At 37.1% G+C, this 16,283-nt stretch overlaps 2 protein-coding genes across 5 annotated transcripts in view; one reads left to right on the forward strand and one right to left on the reverse strand.

The window, feature by feature from the left end:
* The window catches only part of LOC131425818 (cation-independent mannose-6-phosphate receptor), a 263,633-nt gene that overhangs the window by 185,965 nt on the left and 61,385 nt on the right, over nucleotides 1-16,283 (reverse strand). The window lies entirely within an intron of this gene.
* LOC131425815 (protein toll-like) overlaps nucleotides 1-16,283 on the forward strand; it is a 125,734-nt gene that overhangs the window by 67,581 nt on the left and 41,870 nt on the right. For 2 of the 3 annotated variants that reach the window (XM_058588019.1, XM_058588020.1), the window contains exon 3: nucleotides 2,473-2,551. The exons of the other annotated variant lie outside the window; for it this stretch is intronic. The gene's annotated coding sequence lies outside the window, so the exon portion shown is untranslated. The remainder of the gene's footprint in view (nucleotides 1-2,472; nucleotides 2,552-16,283) is intronic. 3 annotated transcript variants of the gene reach the window in all.

Raw genomic sequence — 16,283 nt, forward strand, 5'->3', positions numbered from 1 at the left:
CTCGTCTACATAAGCACACACGGTACGAATTACAATAATTTCAATGGATGAAAAAATAGAAAAGTTCTTAAATAATTAAATAATTAATTTACTAATACTACAAGTCTACGATGCTAGCTACAATGGATGAAACGTGTCAATTTTTCATTTTATATCTACATAGCACGTACCGCCAGAATGCAATGTCTCTCGTTACATCAAAACTATCATCGGAGCATAAGAAAGAAATTTCCGATAGCATGAAGAAAAAAATATGTTGTTGGGTTAAGTACAATAAGAGATATTCACGATTAAAATCCATCCACTCTTGTGTAGGGTAAATTTTGAATAGAAGCCCCATAGTAAAGTAAGTCGTATTCAAGACATCTCCAAGGCAGCTCAAATGATAGAGCAATCCCGCAAATCCGAGAAGGTTAGCAGATTCGAGTCCTGCTTCTTGAGGTTAACTTTTTCTTAAGTTAATTTCATATTGATTTTATAGGTTCGGGTTCAAAAAAAATGAAGCATTCTAACAACTAAAAATAATGGAAAGTACTCTTTAGTAAATTGAAAGTTTATTAAAAATTATAGTACACGTATAAACACAACGTGTTTGTAAAAGGTAAAGAGCTTGAAAGCGTGTTTTTCCTGTAAGCTAAAAAGCTCAACGGAAGAACTATGCTTTATCAAGCCCAAGTAGAAAGTCTGGAATTCAAAGACATTTTTACTGAAAGGAGAGTACAATGGTTTTGTGTATTTTACTTCTGGGCAACCGATAGCCGAAAGTGTAGTCAGGAAATAGAAACATATAGAAAATCGGGAAATCTGAATTTATTGGTTTTTACTCCAAGCAAAGTATAATGATTTTATGGATATCAAATCTAGGCAACCTCCAACCAAGAGTTGTGTTTTGTGAACAACATCAGTACAACTCTGACCAGGCAAAGTTTCGAGTACTTATTTGGAAATGTGCCAGACATCCGGAGTTTATTTTTTCTTACATTTTATTTTCGTTGAGTGCAAATTAAAAGTCTCACAAAGAAGTACTTTATGATCTCACTTTCATTTATGTAATGAGTGGTGCTGCTTCCTCATTTCAGTACTCACCCCTATCGATTCTATCTCACGTCAACGACGTCAACCTATCTGTCTCTTAGAACTGAGTAACATTTGTTCGAAATAAAATTGATTCTAAACAAAACCCAGTAAAATCATGGCAATGAAACGAGTAATAAATCCAGAATGAAGAAACGCTGGGAACTCAGTAAAGACTCAATACCCAATCAACTCTACGGGGTAATAAAACGACCAACAAAATGAAAACACTGACAATGAGCCGTTCTAAGCTGTCACACGAGAAACTAATGCCAGGGGTTTTTAAATCACCACCAGTAGACTATTGTTTAAATTCCGATGATGGCTTCTTTATTGAAACTGACAAAACAATCACTTTTCAATTAATTCCTAACAAAGGCATGAGACCATCCCGTTTTAATAGCATTTCATCTTACTCACTTTGTTTATTAAATTGATTACGACGGGCAGCCCTCGACATCGGAGTACTGGTTTTGGTGATGTTAACTTTCCGAAATGGGCTCTCATCAATTTCATTACACCACAGTGTGAAGTCACCTCTTGGAATTCGTTCATTACCAGTGAATTCAACACACCGAGAAACCCACTCACCCAGCCACAACTGGACCTAATGGATGGTGAAGCAGCCACAAATCAAGCATTAGCACCATATCCATCAACGTCGAAAAATGGCACTTGCTACCGCGTGTCGAAAGACCCCCCCCCAAACACCAAAGACGCCGTTACGTAGAATATTTCCCTACCTCCTCCTGCCTTCGGTTACCCTTACAGACAGTAAACACTATATAAAACAATAACTATCATTAGCTAGCTCGACGGTCGGTTGTTTTTTTCCCATGCTCGCATACCCAAAGTCCAAGTTTTGAGTTTGAACACGATTTCGGACCCTAATGAGAAAGCAATAAAAAGTTACGTGTACTTTTTTCCATCAACCTGCCGGCCGTGTCCAAAGCAATAATCACATTTCCAGTCTACCACCCGTAAGAAATCCGGCCAGGGCAGGCCGTCCGCTCTGTTAGGGAGTTGTTTTTGGATCACTACAAAGTGAGTTAGTTTAGCAAAGCCTTGTCCCTTTCTCGCTCCCGCTCGCCGTAAACTCTCGCCAAGTTTGGCCAAGAAAATCACGTTCCGTTCGTTCGAAGCGAAGTGTGCAAAAATCAACCATTCGATGATTCATTGAAATGAGGTGGAAAACTGGGCGTTTAACCTTTTTTTTTCTTGCTGGCCCTCGGATGTTGCCCTCGACCGTTGCGGAGACGCCCGTCGCGAACCATAATAGAGCCAATCACTAGTAAAAGTTTTAAATTGATTTACAGTTGAGAAAAATGTTTATTGTTGTTACGTATTTTTTTTTATTAAGTTGCTCTTTCCGTCTTTTTCTTTGTTTCTTTCGTACAGGCAGAGGATACTAGTGTCGTATCGAGTAGATTGGCCAGGAAGGGACAGCAGCGACCCTCGCGGTGAAGATCAATAGACGGTATGTTTATTTAGTTTTCTTGTTTGTTTAAAAGTTAAGTGCGTTAAACGAATCGTATTCGGTAAGGGGATATGATTTTGACATCCGGCGGTGATGAAGTGAAACCGTTTTTTCAAGGGGGTAAATAATGGGTGAAAATCGCATCATAGTAAGTTCATTAACGAAAAGTTAAACTCGATTGGCTTAATTTTATAGGATCAGTTGAAAAAAAAAACAAATATTAAATGCGTACATTTCAGGGTAGCTTAAATACCAAAGCAGGTTTTCCGGGAAAAGGTGAATCTTTCATATATGCTATTCCAACATTTTGAACTCTTCAAATATGTCAACAATGACAATTCTTACACATCAGTATCCATCGTTACACTAAAAATTGAACTACGCAACAATTGGGTTACTTTAGTTTTGCTTCATCATATTTTGAGTAGTTCAATTTAGAGATAGGCAAAACCGTTAATTTTCAAGACCCGTTCAGAAATTAATAGTTCTGCCAAAAACAATAGTTCTACTTCATTCTTTGAAAATTTTGTATGTCCATGAAACAAAAGTGGGATTTTTGTGTATGATCTTATGATCTTCCACTTTTATGTAAAATTTGCAACCATTTGGAAATCTGATACTTTTATTTTTTTTAAATGAATAGAGAACTACCCTTTCTTAATTAAGAACTCCTATTCACTGAATGTTCTAAAAAAATACAATTCTTTTGAACCGTTCCCGAACGATTTGCCCATCTCTAGTTCAATTGACCGAACGATCTTTCCATGTAGAAAAAAGTAACATTTTCGAATCTCTCAAGGGTATTTTTGTCCCAAAGTTTTCTTTTTTGATAAATCATTAATCAATCTTTCTCAGTTTTTTTTTCGATGGATACTGATAAAAATTGCTATTCAAAGTTCTTTTTCGGAAACTTTTGAAATAAGAAAATGGTTCTGCATTATTCTTTCTACATTGAGAGCTTTAGTACGAGTTTAACAAAGTGACAATCAAGTTTCCGTGTATTTAATTTACTTTATTTAATTACCATCTGAACCTTCTGAACATTCTCGATGACAAACACGGAATGCAATCATCTAAAATTGATATGTTAAGAGCATAATTCCAAACTAAATAAACAGAATTTCTTGACGGTGACTTCTGGTACATTGAAATTTCCGGAAATCGTTTTTTTGGATTTCAGAAATGGAAAATGGATTCTCAAAATATCCATATATTGAAAATTTTTTGTGAATATCATTAAACCGGAAATAGCCATCTTGGATTTCAGAGCCACGTCAAAGATCGTGTTCCGAAATTCTACTCATCAAATCCGTTTGGATAATAGTCATATTGTTAGGGGTTCCAAGAAATATCAGTGAACCAGAAGTCGCCATCTTGGATTCTGAATCGAGTTAAAATATTGTTTTCCGGCTACTATTTACCATATCAGTTTCAAAAATACAGTAATAGAATATTGGCATATCACACGTTTTAAAATTTTGCAAAAACCTTTTTCCACAAAGTAGGTTCGTAAAAATAGTTCATGTTATTTGGAATTTGCTTCGTTAAAAAAGAATGCGTTTTTTTGGGAACTGAAAATGAAAAAACTTAACAGAAAAGATGATTATTTTGGAAAAAGATACGCTCAGAGACAGGACTCGAACCTGCGTTCTTATGCATTCCGTGCATACGCGCTACCATTTCGCCACCCTGAACCTTGTGATAGACACAGCTCTAAAACACGGATAGGCATGGTCGTCTGTCGACCAGTGCCATACATCCAAACATCTTCTCTATTCATCAAACACTAGTCTTCTCGTTCTATACCTATTTTCCGCTGTCACCTTCTCTACTTTCCGAAAAATCATCTTTTCTGTTAAGCTCTTCATTCATTTGGTTTCTCCAATCTATGTTTCCACACAGTCATTGCAAAAACTGTACTTAGTTATTGCGACTTTACGCCAAACCAACTAAAATTAATAAATTGTACTATTTCTTGTTGAATTTTATGCATTTTCATTGTCCAAAGAACTGGTTGATAACATAAAATCTACAAATGAATCCTGCGATTATAGAGAATATTGAAATGAAAAGAATAAGTTAAAAATTATAACTATTTTGTTGCCCAATTTCACATAACATGTTCATTTCGATTACGTTTCGTCTTCGACTCATCAGTACAGAATGCAGGTAAATTCCTTTTGCAGCATCTGTAGATGCACGTTTATGGATAAGAAAAACAATGTTTATACATTAAAACTATTCAAAATGACTCGATATGAGCATTTCTTGAAACTGGTTTCAAAAAAGGCAACTAACTTCTAAAGTTGAACTCAGATACATCCAAACAATGTATCAAATTGATCAGGAGTGCGTGAACTTCAGATACAGTGTAAAGTTTTAATACTTCGCTACATATACATTCAGGGATAGAAAATTGGACAAATAATTTTTAATCCCTGAAGAATACTGAAATAAATAATCGAAACGTTGGAGCGAAAGTGAAAACTTGTTCCAAATACAGCTAAAGAATGTATGTGGAAACCCAAAAAATAGCTTAAAATTAGTTAATTACGTTCTCCGGAACGTTATTTGCTTTGACTATCGAGTTCATTCCGATTTCCATCGTTCAAGTTGAACATTTTTATGGCAATATCCAACGTAAAATAAATTAAAAACGATAGACAAATGCAATAGCGAGAACCCATCCGTGCGAAAAAAAGCGATCCTGCAGAAACAGAATTCAGTCCAGAAAAACATTCTTCTCCAGGACCCTTTAGAAATCACACATTCCCAAGATGACTTGTTTGACAAAGCTGTTCCATAGAGTTTTGTGAATCTTATACGAGTGATATTCCGTCATTTTAAATTGGAAAATTAGAAAATGTCATTGATTTAATAAAGTATTCAAATTACTAACACATTCAGTTCTCAAATAGTTTTAACATCTGTCAAAACTTGTAAAACAGCACCTTTTTATGGCACCAATGTTTTACAGAATCTAATTCGTTTAAACTTATAAAAACTATACAATTTGAAATAACCATATTGAACCGTTTGATGGGATATGTGAATGATCTGAATAATGTTATTTAGCCAGTAATTACAAGCTACGGATAAATTTGGGTTATAATTTCAACTCAATTGCATTTTCTGTAGGTATTACCACTTTACTGCCAAGAAATGCTGCACTGGGTCAGAAGAGTTAAAAATATTTTATTTAGCAAGCAGTTACAAATTAGGGATTAATGCCATGACAGGAAAATTTTTCTGTTCAGCTTTCTCTTGTATTCTTTTCAATTAAAATAACTCTTAGGTAGACCGCTATTCTGACTTTACAAGTAAGATTTGACAGTTGACATTTGATATGAAAAATATGATCCAAATAATTACCTTTAAAGTGTACAACAAAGCACGGATATAATGTACTCATACAGCGATTACATTAGAAAAAGATATACGACCTCTCAGAAATTCGTAATATTTGGTACAATCGTTCTCCATAGATTATTTTTTTCGATTTGTTGGAAAGCTGTTTTATTTTAATTCGTAATATTATTATTATTTCAATTGTTTGATATACTGTCCGAAAAGGTCAATAGTTTCTAGAAAAAATGCGAAGCGCTATATTTTTTTATATATTTTGCTAACAAATTTTTTTATATTTTTTGCTAAAAAAATTAGTCTTTTTCACATAACATATCCAAAAATTAGCAAAGAGGTCGTACATCTTTTTCCGGGAAAAAATTTAGAGGCACGGAAGCTAAGATCGTCAGAAAAATATTGTGCACTTACCGATCTTGATCATTATTTATCAATCAGAGTAAGTTTCCAAACAAAACCTATTAGTTTTCGTACAAGTGAAATACAACGATGATATTTTGTTCTCATTCATGTACAACTACGATTTACTGGAACTGGTATAATAGCTTTCATCCCTTATTTGCTATCATCTAATGTTTCGATGAGATTGCTTCGATTGAATCAGGACACAATCAAAAGGACGTGTCACTTGAGACAAATTGATCTGATACTAGATTTTAGTCATATTCCTTACAAGAGTGAATATGTATTCCCTACTCACATCTCTCAGCATTAGTGCGAAAGCTTGTACAATAATAATACTAGTTTGCACTTGAATTGAAAGCCTTCATGTTCACTACTAGGTTTGAAACTCAACTCAAGCAACTCAAAGTGAAAATCACATTCAATACATTCACAAACATCCACATGTCCGATTCCGAACAATTTATGAATTGTCAAAAATTCAATACAATGAACCAAGGATGCTTCTGTACGATTCCGAATGCAGAACCGATTAAATATTATGGTCATCTGTGATAGGTACGGTGGACAATGCTACAGTTTTCAGAAGACAGCAGTAAGAATATGAATGGAATAGGAATGCTCTATCCTAGCACAACTGTCATTCCCCCGGAAAGGATTAGGCCATTGTCCGCCTTAAACCCTCCTGTCCTTGCCAGCATGCACAGGTGTGTGGTGTACCATTCAATTAATTTCCTTTTCCTTCATTAGGAAACTAGTCCAAAATCTCGGCTAAATCACTGTACATCCATAATAGAGTGGCTTGGTCCTCCAATTGCAGAGGCTCTAACCTGGACCACCAGGACAACAACGGTACACAGCTTTAATTGTGCAATTCAACACAACACAATACGGCTTAATTCTGAATCAGTGCGGTCCTTGTTTGGGACTTCAACTCCGCTCAAGTCCCCAGACGTATGTGGATGTGCTCTCAATTTTAATAATCTGCAATTCCATTCCATTCTGAAGTTCTGAAGCAGGTTCTCATCACAGCACTGTGGAACAAACAAATGCAGAGAGAGCACTAAAGAATAGGCATTCCAGCCACAGAATGGGAGCTCTGCTTCCTTGTGCCCATGCATGGCAACCCCGAAGTGCCCATACGACAAAACACCAACCAGAAAAACCTGTGTAAGCTGCGGTGAGACGTGATTCGCCAACAAAGACAACAGTTGGCATTACAGAGGTTATAACAGGTGAGTCATCGTGCACCGGTGCAACGAAAGAGGGTTTCTTTCATTCGGTCTGCTCACACAGTGGCTACTCCCACCCCATTGCCACACCACCACCGTCAAAACCAATGGGGTCCACCACTCGGGAACGAACACAACACAGTAGTATTTTCCACTCAGGGTGGTTACGGTGGTTGTGGTTGGTCATCTGATTGGTTTGAACTGTAATATTTGATCTACCAGGTGGTGATCAGTTAAATTTATACTTGGCTAAGAACTGGAACCCACTGCAATCCATTTGTCACATCAATTTTTCCCGCGTAAAGATCCACAAATCCGGTCTCCTCAGCTTGCTCTTTCTGACGATTTTGCTCTAGGGTCTACTTCGAATGCAAAGAATAAACAATTCTCAGGTGCTTTTCATCCGCTTGTGTGCTAAGTTCGTGCAAAAGTACTCGAAAAAAAAATTCCACGATAATACGACCGACGGCCTCCGTACCTCTGTGTTTCACAACACCATTTTTCTCCTCACTCACTCACGAAGCCGAGGGTCGTTCGACTCAAAAAATGGTTCACATAATAGGGTAACAGAGGTATTTTGGCCACTTCATATATTTTGGCCCTACTAACAAACTTTATCGATTTCATCGGATTTTATCGATGTTAAGTAACTCATTTTGCATCAATTTGAAGCTAATCACATTAAATTACCTATTGCGGAAGGGGTTTTTAAAGATATTACAATATTTGGTGGATATTTTTATAAAGTGGGCCAAAATAAAATCAATCCTAAAGTGGGCCAAAATACCTCTGTTACCCTACACTTCACAAATCTCAGCACGACTTTCATTCAACTTGAACGAGGCACACAACATTCGGCTGTGTGAAGGTTTTCGATGTGTTTGTTTGTTGTTTGGCTGCGCTTGGTTGGAGGCCACCACCACCACTACCAACACCACCTGATAGGTATACAACCAGAGCAACTGTGGTAGCGAATGTATAAATCATAACATTGGCAGCAGTACACTTTTCGCAATCATCAAGTGGCACACGTGTACGAGAAACCGGAGTTATTGTTACGGAACTGTAAGCACCGACCGGTTACGTACGTAGGTGGGGAAATGCAATCCTTCGTTGGAGATGTGAAATTTTCTGATGAGAAAAGAATAACATGTTCTGGTTCGAGTTTTGTGTGGAGTAAATAATGGAACTAAATGCCAGAATCCGTAATGAACAATGGAAGATTACTGGTCCCGTTATTTTTTTTTCTGTTTTATTGACGCAACATCCATCATAACGCAAATGGAAAAGCATAAAATCCAGTCTCCTTTTGTTTTAACCGGAATCTTTGCAACTTCGTTTTGCGATTACTGGCGAAATAAAAGAAATTGATTACACTGTTCTTTTTTGCGACTTTTGTCATAATCCATTAAATCAACCTACCTTCTCCTGATTAACCTATTTTGGGACATTTAGTGGTATCCTATTTACATCCAATTTTCAATTACGAAAGCGGATGAAGGATCTGAATGAAAGTTAGTAACAGAAACGACAACAATTTCAAAGTTAGATAAAATCATTCCAGCCAATCGATATCCCGCCTTCGACACGTACCCACACACACACACACAAACATTATATGATCTCGACGAACTGAAGTGAATGGTACTCAACACTCGACACGTTGGACTTCACTTTTTTAAACGACAGCGCATATGAGGAAGGTAAAACTGATCGGATCTAGTATAATTCAAAGGCTCAAACGAGAAGTGTTTTGTACACTGCACAGTGCACACAGGTTCAAAAGTTCAATTTTACGCTCTTAATTATTAACACGTTAAAAACGTGGTTTTAAAGGTACTGTATCTTCAGCAAAGTTGCTCAAAATGATAGGTGCCATCTTTGGAAAAATTTATTTATGGGATTAATCCCCCTAAAAGTTAGATAAAAATATTATTTTACCTCATGGTCAACATAAGTTACTTAAACTTCGACAAAGTTGTGCAGAAAGTCATTTTCAAAATAAAATTTTAGAGGGTACTATTCCCGTAATTCGAGTGTAATTTATGATATAATGTGTTTTCTGAAAAGGGTGTCCTAAAACCTAAATTTCAATATATATTCGTTACCGTGGTAATTGTCAGAAAATATGATTTTTTGCACATCGAAGGCTACAAATAGAAAAGTTCAGTAACTGTTTGGTCACGACTTAAACAAAGCAATCAAATCGTATTTTTGGTACAGAATAAAAATCATTTATTAGTTATTTGTTATTATTTTATGATAGCTGACAATAGTCGTAACCAGAGATGTCTATCTCCTCTGTGTGACGAAGAGCAAGCAAAATTTCTCCCCTCGCACTGACAACTTCAACGAGAGCTCTTCTCTTTCACATTTATACACCACTGTTGTGTAAAGTGTGCACGCATCATGAGTGCGTTTGTTTATTTCCTTTTACCTCTTCCACTGAATCGCACCAAAGTGCTAGAGCATTAGCTAATAAATTCTCTGAGGAGGATGCAGATACTTTCACAGACGTGTACACGCCGGTGAGCACTCTGCTGTATGTTGTTAGTAGATGAAGCGTGGACACGCAAAATCAGCAAAATAAAACAATTTATCGTAAAATTTTCGGTTTTCCTTGCAAATTTTTCATAGCAAGGCCAGATCTACTCTCTATCAATTGAAGTTCACAGAAGTGTTCGCTCACCATCACGCGCCAGTGGTCACTTGGGTGTATTTAGACGAGAGCGCGTGTGAGCGATTCATGCGAAGAGAATGTGTTTCACTCGCGCCAGCTGCTTTAACCACAAGCACACGCTCAAATGCTGTCTATTCGACACTGAGAAGAAGTGCGCTTTCCTCTTTGTGCGGTGCTTCGTTTTTTGCATCCTCGGTGTGGCAAAAATCTGACTCTAGCGTGTATCACTCTGGTGAAATGCCATCTCTGGTCGTAACCACCTAAAAGACTCTTAGTATCGTCCGAAAGATTCTTCTTGAACTGTTCTGACTATCAACGAAGTGATCTGGGCTGATCTGTATAAAAGGAACTTCATAATCGTTACGAACAGTACAATATAGTTAGCGTTTATCGATCTTCACTTTAATTGAGGAATAGAGGAATGACATAACGTAATTCGACATGATGATTGCCTTTTTTAATAGTACAGTATATTTGAAAAATTTGAGTAGTTTTAAACGATGAAAAACTTTGTATAACATGAAAAACACATAGATATTAAAAATATACAAATTTACTTACAAAAACTGATTTTAGGACACCCTTTTCAGAAAACACATTATATCATGAATTACACTCAAGTTACGGGAATATTCGCTCTTATTCTGAATAACGTCGTGTCGTTTTTTCCCTCGTATTTCATTTGTATTCCCCATAACGCTAGCAAAATCAAAGGTAGCTATGATTCGATCGAACCTCATTCGATCGAAAAATCAATACGTCTTTATTCAGAATAAGGGCGATTATCTTCTGCGAATTAGTTTGAAATGACTTTCTGCACAACTTTGTCGAAGTAACTTAGCCTGTATGTTGTCCTTGAGCTAAAATAATATTTTTATCTAACTTTTTTGGGATTATTGACATAAATAAATTTTTCAAAAGATGGCGTCTATTATTCTGAGCAACTTTGCTCAGGTAGATACTGTACCTCGAAAACTACGTTATTAATGAGTTATAAATTAAGTGCGCAAAATTGGGCTTTTGAACCACTGTGCAGTGGTCCGAAACGGGACATTAGCGTGACAAACATTTTAGTCTTTTGTAGTTGGTGTCTTCGCAAAAGTTATTCGTATGCAACTGGTGCATCTTTTTATGTAAGAAGTCATTAGGGTGGTACCAATTTGGATTGAAATATGGTATGAGTTACATCAAGTTTTTGGAGCAAAAATAGGGTGGCTCTTTAAAATGACTTTTTTATTCTAACTTTTTTGTGAGCAGTTTTAGGAGAAAATTGTCTTTGGAAGAGTTGTCAAGCTAATTATTGCGCACTTAACTAAGTTTTTTTAATATGACCTACCATTAGAAAGTCATGATCGTTTTTTCATCCAAAATTAGTCAACCTTCTAATATAAATATTCGACAGATGTCAGATCGATACAAATAAACCCTATACGGTTTCTGATTAGTCATAAAATAAAGAAAGTTTGAAAAGAGATCTGGGAGGATGTTATTTTAGATCATTTAAATTGGTGTTCAAAAAATCGAAAAAGTCGAATAACTCTTAAACATCTAAGCTTAGCAACATGCCATCTTCCACAAAATGATGGTTTCAATTAAGCCCTATAAGTGTCTCATACATCATTTTTTTTTCGAAAATAAAAAACAAAGAAACTACAGCCGAAAATGTAGTTTTCGCTTTAAGATTAAAGATGAGACAATAGTGAATGACAGTTTAAAATATATTAAGCTCAAATTATCTTAATTATTATAAAAAACTAAATATTTTGCTTATTTTGGCGAATTCTCTGAACGTCTCCTCGGAAGAAATCCTACAAAATATGGGACAATTATATGTAGAACGGCCGTGTTGTTAGCTTATCAACCAAATAACCCAATAGTAGCTTTCAAACGCGTCTGATACTATCGAAATTTTGGCGCACTGAAAAACACTTCGTTTTGTCGGTTAAGTCATATATAAGAATACAACTCCCGAACCGAAAATGTTTGACATAATTTCCCAAACTTTATCTGAGACATCATTCCAGCTTTTAAACAAGCCTAAGTTTATCGAAATTCTTTGATAATTTTCGAGAAGTTTGAACCGATGAGAAAAGTCAAGTTACTCGATTACGTCACTTTTGCCATTATACCACCGGAACCGGAAGTGAGAGCCATATAATCTTCAAACTTGATCAATGACCTAATAGTAGCTTTCAAACGAGCCTAAGCTAGTTGAAATCAGTTCAGCTTTCTCTGAGAAAATTGAGCGGTAAAAAACAACGCGATTGATCAGTTATGTCACTTATATAATCATATCTACGGAACTAAAAGTCACAGCCATTTGATCTTCGAAATTGACCAATGGCCCAATAGTAACGTTCAAACAAGCCTAAGTTTGTTAAAATCAGTTCAGCAATCTCTGAGAAAATTGCGCGTTAAAAAAAATCGTTTATAGGTGCACGCTCACTCGTACATTTGCCGATCTCGTCGATCTGAGTCGATTGGTATATAACACTACGGGTCTTCGAGGCTTCATTCGAAAATCGGCTTTTCCAACAAATCTAATACCTTTCTATAAAGAAAGGCAAAAAGCACTCAAAAAAGGTTGTCAAAAAATTCATTTCGTAGCGGATTTTCTTCAAAATGTTCAAGGAATAAACTACAGCATTTTGATTATGTTTCTGCTACAATGTTTTATAAAAACTTCGCTTCAACAAAAAAAAATTTCAACCGAATGTATGTATGTGTCAAATAATGTCACTCATTTTTCTCAGAAATGGCTTGACCGAATTTCATAAACTTAGGCTTATGTTCCCATAGGTTGATATTGAATTTCATCCGGATCCGACTTCCGGTACCGGAGCTATAGGGTAAAGTGTGGTTAATATGGTACACCATCAAAACGAACGGCCTAGATTTGGTTCAAAGCTGTTCTAATTTGTAGGCTACATTAGTTACTTACTAAACGAATCGACTTTGGCTGTACCGGAAATGGTGTTAAAAAACTCTAAAACGGAACTTGTTCATTAGAACACAGTTTCAACCTTAGGTGTTATGGAAAGTCTAATCTTTATGATATTGAAATTCCGTCGGTTTCAGTGATACAAAAAAAATGGTTGTTTCTGTATTAAACAAATATCAGCCGAGCGTAGTGACAGAATGCCAAATTCGACCAAAATATTCATCTTGGTACAACCACAGATGGTCTGTGAAATCAAGAATTATTTTGTTTACTTTTCTTCTTCTTGCTTTCTCATAGACAACTAACCGTAATGTAATAACGTAAAACTATTACTGCAGAAACTAACTTGTACGTTATTTGGGCAAACTATAAGCACTTGCGTAACCTCAGTATCCTTCTACTTGCTTTCAACGGGTCAGCAGCCATCGTTTTTCGGTCACAGTCTGGATTGTCTCGGGTTTCCTTTAATAGCATCAGCACGTCAAAAATAATCAAATGGTAAAATTTCAATTGTTTCCCGATCTTTTTGTGGAAAAAAGTAAGATTTTTCACGAGAGCGTGCAAGGTTTTTTTGTACATTCGCGCTTGTCCCGGCGATAATCATTGGACAGAAAGGAATCAAATTCCATGCAGACAAACTGAGATGTCAGTTAAATTTTCATCAAATGTCTGAGCTAACCAGAGATTCCAATGTTTCTTAAGTATGTTTTTACGAATGCATTTGGCAAGCAGATAATGGTTTGCGATAAAATTTGGAAAACTCTATTTAAAACATAGGCTGTACTTGCAAAACTGGTTGCAAATGTGTGGAACAACCTTATGAACAATGATCGCAACTGTTTTACATTTATACCCTGATTGAATAATAACTGCAAACTCGAAGTTTCGAATCCATTATGCGTATTATATTGTACAGCCGTACGGATCCCTGAACATTTAACTGAAGCATATTTCAATCACTCACATGACGCGTAAGCTTCACATTTTTTTTTCTACAAGCTCCAGTTGCAATCAAAAGCGGATTGAAATGTTAAAATCAAGCAAACGTGCATCGCGAAGAGTCGTTGCGGGACCGAAAAATCAATTTCATCACGTAACGGATCTGTTAGCCCGAGGCAAACAGATGAACGGCGAACAACCGATGAATGTATCCTTGCCACCAGGAGAAAAAAAACACCTTGCAATCTATCAGTCGCCTACCCCCGATGGCAGCTCCGAAACGGTACGGAAAATCAAATGGGATCGATTTTTATGGCCAAAACAAACACTCTTTGCAAGCACTCTGCCGCACCTTCGTCCTGTGGAATTGTTCGAGTTCTGTTCGATTCGAACGGGAAACCATCTGACTCAGTGCGGTAGTGCATTTATTATCGTGACCCACAGGGTTTCTTTCTCTCTCTCTGCCCCTCTGTCTATCTCTTTCAGTCCAATCAGCTTTGTTTCAATGGAAGTTTGTCGCACTCGAGGGAACTACCGGTGCTCTATGCTAGTTCTATACCGGTGGTATGCAATTTTATCGATTGGTACAATGAAATTGAAACCGGCGGTCACTCCGGGAGGGACGACGACGCTAACTCGCTTCGTGTTTCGCGCTATTATCCCGCCGGCTGTCGGAGAAAAGTTCCGTAGTTGATGCTAGGGTGTAAGCCAGAAGCACACTACTACCGTTCGAGATAAGAGGTGCTGATTTATGGCTAACGCGCGATACCGTAAGCCGGACCAACCCACCCCCGGATCAGTGCGCTCCAGCAGGGTCGGTAACTGAATTATCGGCTTCCGCCGGATTCGGACAGGTCGAGCATAGCTCGATAATGAAGTGGCCATTTCCCATTCTCTCACTAACTATATAGAGATTCGATGAAGTTGTTCGATTAGATACCGTGGGCAGATGGAGGGGTTTTCCAACAGTTGACAAAAGGCGACGGCTGTCCTGTCGGTACTTATTCGGAAGAATGTGTCGGATAATCTGTTTTTGACAGCATTTTAGCTTCATAGACTATTTGTCAAATACTATTATTAGTAAGTAAGCAGTCTAGACCTCTGATACGAATTTAAATTGGGTCTTAAAATTTATGAATTCAGACACTTTGACGAATAAAAAATCCAGTTTTTCTACTGTCTTAAAAGCTGCTACATAACACAGAATTACATTGTCATAAATTTTTCCATTGTGAAAAATAAGATGCTCAAGCGATTTTATTTTCGGTGCATGAGAAGTTTTTTTTCTTTAGTATTGTTCCCACAGTAACCATTCAGACGGTGTGACGAAGGTCCCCTCGGTTAGACCGGCCAGACGGAAGGACGGACGGACCATCATAATATTGCGCTACATAACAAGCGAATCACACCGGCTTTGTGTACTGTGTGCAATTTAGGTAATCCGGATCTTTATAATCCGGCCTTTTACCAGTACCAACAGAACGGTACAGTACACCGAAACAAAACAGCAACAACAAAGCTTCCGGAGACAGACAGGCAATATCCGCCCGACAGATAGGCAAACCGGACGATCTCAAGTCTGACGGAATGGATGGATTTGGCGGTGAAAAAAACAACCTCTATCGAACCTACGAGAAAGGCAAACATGAAGGAACACAAGCATTCTCAAACGGCGAGAGTGCCCTGCTACGTTTCACATTATGAGTCCTGAATCGATCTGTTTGTTTGTTTTTTATTGAAATTTTCGATTCGCTCTGTGTTAATTCTATGTTCTGACGAACTCGATTGAAACTTGAGCTTCCAGCATATAGCGAATGAATCTCTGAGTCGTTTACGATTCGCCTGATTGCACAAGATAACATTACTAACGTCAACGAATAGTTAAGCGGAATGTGGATCGGTATTTGATATGCGAGAATCAAGCATAAAAATAAAAAGATTTGATTCCGAAGTTAAATGTTTACTGTTTTAGTGGAATTCCTTACAATAACAGTTTAAAAGAACGCTCTACACTCATTGGAAAGCTCTTATAGAATTGTGCTCAAGTTCGAAGAACAAGTGACACTGACACTTCCCGTTCCGGAGATATGATCGGAGAAGTGACGTAACCGACAAAACGTACTTTTGATTTATACACTCAATTTTCTCGGAGATGACTGAATCGATTTCAACAAG

The sequence above is a fragment of the Malaya genurostris genome, chromosome 1 (genome assembly GCF_030247185.1).
Source record: "Malaya genurostris strain Urasoe2022 chromosome 1, Malgen_1.1, whole genome shotgun sequence".
NCBI lineage: Eukaryota > Metazoa > Arthropoda > Insecta > Diptera > Culicidae > Malaya > Malaya genurostris.